The 6,622-nt window shown below is 40.0% G+C and overlaps 1 pseudogene; it reads left to right on the forward strand.

Annotated features, from left to right (window-relative positions):
• The first annotated feature begins 463 nt into the window (after positions 1–463).
• On the forward strand, positions 464–5,788 carry LOC143613555 (actin-2-like; annotated as a pseudogene).
• Positions 5,789–6,622: the final 834 nt, after the last annotated feature.

Below are 6,622 nucleotides of genomic sequence, written 5' to 3' on the forward strand. Positions count from 1 at the left end.
TTTTTGGCATCGAAGGGTGTTGATAGTCACTTACGTAATGTATGATAAGAGATTATTGTATCGGATCATTTACCTTTATATATACCAACTGCATCCATCCATCGCAACACAACAGGTACATAAACATGTCCCAACTGCCTGGTACAAGGTGCTGGTTAAAATAAAACACTAGTTATATTATATATAATAGTGGAGGAGAAATTTATTGTGTGAAAACAAATTGTCAACCAACCTTCTGTCACTGAAGCCTGGACTTGGGTACCCAGATCCACAATCTGCTGATCAAGTTGTTTTATTAAGTCATCCCTTCAACCGAACCATTGACTTCTTTAACCCAGATCAATAAATAAAAATCAGTTTCCAGGTATACTTGAATCCGAAACAAATTAAAGGTTAGTTTCATTATCTTGTGATTTGTATTTTGGATCAATAAAAAAAATCAGTTTGTAGTTTATATCAGAAAATGAACGACGACATTCGGAGCCTTGTTTTGGACAACGGGAGTGAATATATGAAGGTTAGTATTGTTGGGTTCGTAGGCCTTGTTGGCCCGGTTTATTATATGAAGTCAAAAGAGGAGACGGGTGTGGGCGGTCGGGCCAAGCTCGGCCCGGTTTAGATTTCTTGCATAATAATTTACTAACCCTAGTTCAGTCTCTATATAAACAACATTATGTACTTGTAATATTTGTCACTCAATAAAGATATACCTAGTTGCCACCCGTGGACGTAGGTCAGTTTAGACCGAACCACGTTAAATCCTCGTGTTCGTTTATTGCTTTCGTGTGTGTGTTCAGTTTCGTGTGTGCGTTTAATCCTAACAAGTGGTATCAGAGCTTAGGTTCGAATCACACGAAGAACACGGGAACCAGCCGAGTCGCCGCCAAACCTTCCGCTGTCGCCACCCTACTGCGCTAGGGTTCCGCTGCCGTTGTTTCGCCACTATCGTCTGACTCTCGCCGCCACAGCAGCCGTTGTCGCGCGCTCGTTGTAGTTGTTTGGTTCTGTTTGAAAGCAATTAACTTTGTCATCACCATCGTATGCACCGTTGCAGAAGATGACCTTGTACAGTAAGTAGTATCCTACTTTGTTGGAGACCTAAAATTGTTTATTTTTTTTCTTTGGGATCACGTATTGAAGTAATTGGGCAGGAGGCCCATTTGGTTTATTTTGTGGCATAGAAAAAGAAAAGAAAGAAAAACAAATTATATTTTCTTTGGGTCACGAATTTAGGCACTAAGCCCAACAATTTAGTTTAATTTGTATGGGCCAAGTCTTGAGCAGCTTAGCTTGAAAATATTTGGATTGGGACGAGATCATATTTTGCAAAGTACGAGCCAGGAACGCGTTAATCAAGATCCTATTTTAGTTGAATAATCGTTGTCAAGTCAGAAGAAGCGTTAAAGAAACGGAGAACCAGTGCCAACCGCGTTTGTCAGGTTTATCGTTTCAGTTTAAAGTTTCGGTTTCTGATTTTCAGTTCGATATTCCGCTGCGTATAAATAGGTTGATTTTTTAACAGAGTTTAGTAGAACAGTTGTTAAGTTCAGGCTCGTGCCATTGTTGTGTCTGTCTCTGTTTTTATCCAGTTTTTCGTTTTAGTCATCGTTATGGCAGAATATGGAAAGGTTTCGATACAAAAGTTTGACGGACAGAAGTTCGGTTGGTGGAAGATGCAGATTGAGGCACTACTTTGTCAGAAAGACTTGGATGTAGTGTTTGAGGATGAAAAACCAGAAAAGTTGTCAGAAGCAGATTGGAAGAAGTTAGACAAGAAATCTAGGGCTTGTATTACATTGTCGTTGTCGGAAGATGTGGCGTTTAACGTCATGAAAGAAACCACAGCCCGTGGTATGATGGAGGCACTATCCAACATGTATGAGAAGCCTTCGGCAGCGAATAAAGTCTATCTTATCCGAGAGCTAGTGACAACAAGAATGAAAGAGGGTGGGTCAGTTACAACTCATATCAATAATCTTAATTCGATCTTGTCCCGCTTAGTGTCAGTTGACATTAAGTTTGATGATGAAGTTCAAGGCCTCTTGTTATTATCCTCTTTGCCCGACAGTTGGTCGCAAACAGTGACTGCAGTTTGTAGTTCGTCTACAAATATTACTTTCGATGGGATTCGAGATCTGATTCTGGGAGAAGATTCAAGACGCAGAAGTTCAGGTGAATCATCAGACAATATACTAGTCACAGAAGGTAGAGGTAGGGGAAAACAGCGAGGCAGTGGGAGCAGGAAGAGGAGTCAGTCTAAGACTCGTAAGGATATTGAATGTTGGGGTTGTAAAGAGAAAGGACACTTCAGGAATCAGTGTCCGAATGGTAAGAAATAGGTGAACGTTACAGAAGACGACACAGATGACAGGGTCAGTAGTGATGAGGCTTTGGTTTGTAGTGTTGAGAGTAGCGTTGATGCTTGGGTGATGGACTCTGGTGCATCGTTTCATGCCACTCACTGTAGTGAAACGATGAAGAATCTTAAATTTGGGGATTTTGGAAAGGTTCGACTAGCGAATGATGATATTTTAGAGGTTACGGGTATGGGAGACGTTGATTTGATAACTTCAGCCGGTACTTCTTGGACTTTGAAAGACGTGAGGGTTATTCCAAGTTTGAAGAAACATTTGATTTCAGTTGGGTAGTTGGATGACCAGGGGCACGATGTTAAGTTCGGGAATGGGCAGTGGAAAGTAGTCAAAGGGAATGTCGTTGTTGCTTGTGGCAAGAAAATGGGTTCGTTGTATATGGTCGATATGTCATCGAAAGGAGTGGATCCAGTTTTGGTGAAAGACAAAATCCGGTTCACAGAATCTCGTGGGCAGAAGAAGGTTTGTTTTGCAAGTAACAAACCCAGAGCCAAAGTGAAGATTCAGGATGAACGAGCTAGGAAGGTTAAATCAGTTGGGGGACATCGTGACAGTGGGAGCACAGGTCGTGTTTCAGTTACAGTTCCAGGTCGACAGTGGATTAAGAAAACCAGTATTCCAGCTGTAAAAGTCTCTCCAATGAATTACTTGCTGAATATGGAGAGTGTTTGTTCTCAGGTTATCTCAGGATCCGGTAGTTCGTTACAGTGGGAGCCGGTAGGGACAGAGAATGGGTCAGGGGCAGTTTCAGCCGTGAATGACGTGTTGGAGCTCCGGGGAGCTTCAACGGGCCTTCAGGTTAATTGATGAGAAGGCGGTGGCAACTAGAAGAAGTTTAATGTTCAGATTACAGAAGTACAATCAGGAGTGCAGACGAGAGTACTCAAGGCCTCCGAGTGGGAGATTGTTGGGTTCGTAGGCCTTGTTGGCCCGGTTTATTATATGAAGTCAAAAGAGGAGACAGGTGTGGGCGGTCGGGCCCAAGCCCGGCCCGGTTTAGATTTCTTGCATAATAATTTACTAACCCTAGTTCAGTCTCTATATAAACAACATTATGTACTTGTAATATTTGTCACTCAATAAAGATATACCTAGTTGCCACCCGTGGACGTAGGTCAGTTTAGACCGAACCACGTTAAATCCTCGTGTTCGTTTATTGCTTTCGTGTGTGTGTTCAGTTTCGTGTGTGCGTTTAATCCTAACAGTATTGTCGTTCTATTCATATGTTAGGGTTTTAATTTTTGTGTTGGTAAATTGTACTCTGTGATTTAATATGTCAACAGGCTGGGTTTGCTAGTGATGGTTTTCCTAGGGCGGTGTTTCCTAGTACTGTAGGTAAGACACGTAAACTTAGTGCTATGGTAGGCGTGGGCTTGAAAGAAGAAGCTTACATCGGACACGAAACCCTGTCGTAAAGTGGCGTCCTAACTATTGAATATCCAATGGAGCGTGGTATTGTCAAAAATTGGGACGATATGGAAAAGATTTGGCATCACACTTTTTATAGTCAGCTCAGTTCTTATAATGAGCCTCTCTTGGCTCCTGAAGATCACCCTATACTTATTACGGAGGCCGCATTAAATCCTAAGGAAAACCGAGAGAAGATGGCTGAAATCCTTTTTGAGCGCTTCGATTTCCCAGCCATGCATTTTGCCATCGCCCCCGTACTTTCTTTATATGCATATGGTCGTACCACAGGTTAGTTCCTTCATTTTTTTAGTATAATCTATCCGTTGATCATGTTTTGTTATAACTAGAAGAGTGTCTGCGCGATGCAGCGGGAAACATATACTATAATCATGTAACAAATTTATCAGTATTCATTATTCCGTTTGAAACTGTGAGACCGTTTGGTTTCCCGGTTGAACCTGAGCTAGCCGTACATATTGAAATGTTAATTATTTACTTATTTAGTATTAGATATGTTTTATAATATATATTAGACATAGTTAAAATATAGTTAAACAAAGTTTTGTTTAATACAATCAAACTCGTCTACTAATACAACTTTAATTTAGCCTAACTTACAGATGATTATTCCACGCCTAACTTACGAATGATCATTCCCATGTAATGCTGCCACATAAATGTTTATTGACACCGTTGGTAAAAAAAATACATATTTAGTTGGGACTACCATAAGCCAAAAGTGAAGTTGAAACTGTTATTTGCCAATAGGGCATAGTGAGATTATTTAAAATCAATTTTCCTTATTATTATAACTATGTGACAGGTGTGGTGTTGGAGTCTGGAGAAGGTGTTTCACAGGTTGTCCCAATAACTGAAGGTTACTATAATCCCCAATCCATCCTCCGTATTGATCTTGCTGGAGCAGACATTACAGATTCCCTAACTAAGGTTGTGAACAAAAGATGTTACCACTTCATCACCCATGTCGATAGAGAAAATGTACAATATATGAAAGAAAAGCTTGCATATGTGGCTCTTGACTATGATCAAGAGCTTGAAACTGCTAAAAGTAGTTCCGCTGAGTATGAGTTGCCTGATGGAAATGTTATCACACTTGGAGCAGAGAGATTTGGTTGTGCAGAGGTTCTCTTCAAGCCAGACCTGATTGCAGCGGAAGTTGCTGGTATTCATGAGACTACCTACAATTCCATCATGAAATGCCATGTTAATTTATGGAAGCATCTTTTCAGCAACATTGTGATCAGCGGCGGTTCAACCTTTCTCCCTGGTTTTGCTGCTCGATTGGACAAGGAAATCTCGGCTCTTTCACCTACTGGCATGCATGTCAAGGTGCATGCGGAAAATGTTAGACAGTATGGATCCTGGACTGGAGGATCAATCCTTGCATTTTTGAGCAGCTTCCAAGAGGTAATTAAGTTCGTTTCGCCCACTAGCATATAATTCTTTCTTTTAACACCACCTATCTGTTCCTATTAACTAGTTTTAAAACCATCACTCCACCAAGATATCCGAGGACGAGGATAACCTTCAAAAATAATTTCTTATGAAAATTACACTTCAAGATCTTGAACAATCTTGGAGTAATTTCAAACAATCTTGAAGTAATTCAATAAAGGTTTACATGTTTTAGATAATAATCATTTAAATCAATTCATTTGTTGGTAATGAGCCCATGACCATCACCTAAGATGTATTTCATGACTAATTTTTTTTTGTTTTCTTTTGCATGAATCAGCTTTCGATTTCAAAAGCTGAATATAAGGAATCTGGTGCAGCTATAGTTCACAAGAAATGCTTTTAAAAGTGTAGTTTATTTCATGTGAAGAGCGGAAACATCCACTTCCTTCATACTCACGATGTACTATTGTTTGATGTTTAATTCCATTTCTGTCAGGGATGTATATAGTTGAACACGATGAACACATACTGATTTTTTTTACGGTGTTATGTAAATAACAGGGGCGGCTCAACCATTGAGGCCCTTTTCCAAATATATATTACTTGAAAATAGTTATAAATTTCGTTATCTAGAACATAAATCAAACTAGAGTTAGCTAATTAAACGAGTATTTTTTTTAACCAACATATTAGATTCATTAAACTCAAAATGATTACGATAAAGTGGCAGGAAAATGGGCACCAAGCTGCGCTGCAACTCCGTTTTGAATAGCAAAGTCAATTCTACTAAAAACGAAACTTTGAGACTTAGGAGCCGAAAATGTACCATGCATGACACTCTTAACTCGTGGAACATACTTAACTCGTGGGCCTACTGTAGAAATATGTGACGTACGATTCCTTGGCTTCCTTCTCATTCCAATCACAATATATAATTACAATGAGGAGGTAACCATGGAAAGAATATCTAAACAACCTATACAATATTTTGGCAAATCATTCTATACAATATTATTATCTTATTCCTATTAAACCCCGTAGTCGAAGCCGAGGGGTGAAAGGATGCTGCACTGGACCGTAAGGTTTCAAAGAGAACTCGAGCCAAGCCATTTGTAAAGATGTCAGCAACTTGGTAGCTTCTGGGCATGTGAAGAATGCGAACACATCCCGTCGAACATGTTCGCGAACAAAATGAATATCAAACTCAATATTTTTGGTTCGCTGGTGCTGAACGGGTTCCGGACAAATAAATGGCATTGACGTTGTCATAGTAAACGTGAGTAGCACGTGAAAGTGGGTGCTGGAGTTCCAAGAGGAGGTTATGTACCCATCATATTTCTACAATGTAATTAGCAACCCCGTGGTATTCTGCTTCGTCACTAGACCGAGATTAGTGGATTGTCATTTTCATGACCATGAAA

This window comes from Bidens hawaiensis, unplaced genomic scaffold, assembly GCF_021521415.1.
Source record: "Bidens hawaiensis isolate Kalapana, Puna unplaced genomic scaffold, B.hawaiensis_p1.1 tig00037713_1, whole genome shotgun sequence".
NCBI classification, from domain to species: Eukaryota; Viridiplantae; Streptophyta; class Magnoliopsida; order Asterales; family Asteraceae; genus Bidens; species Bidens hawaiensis.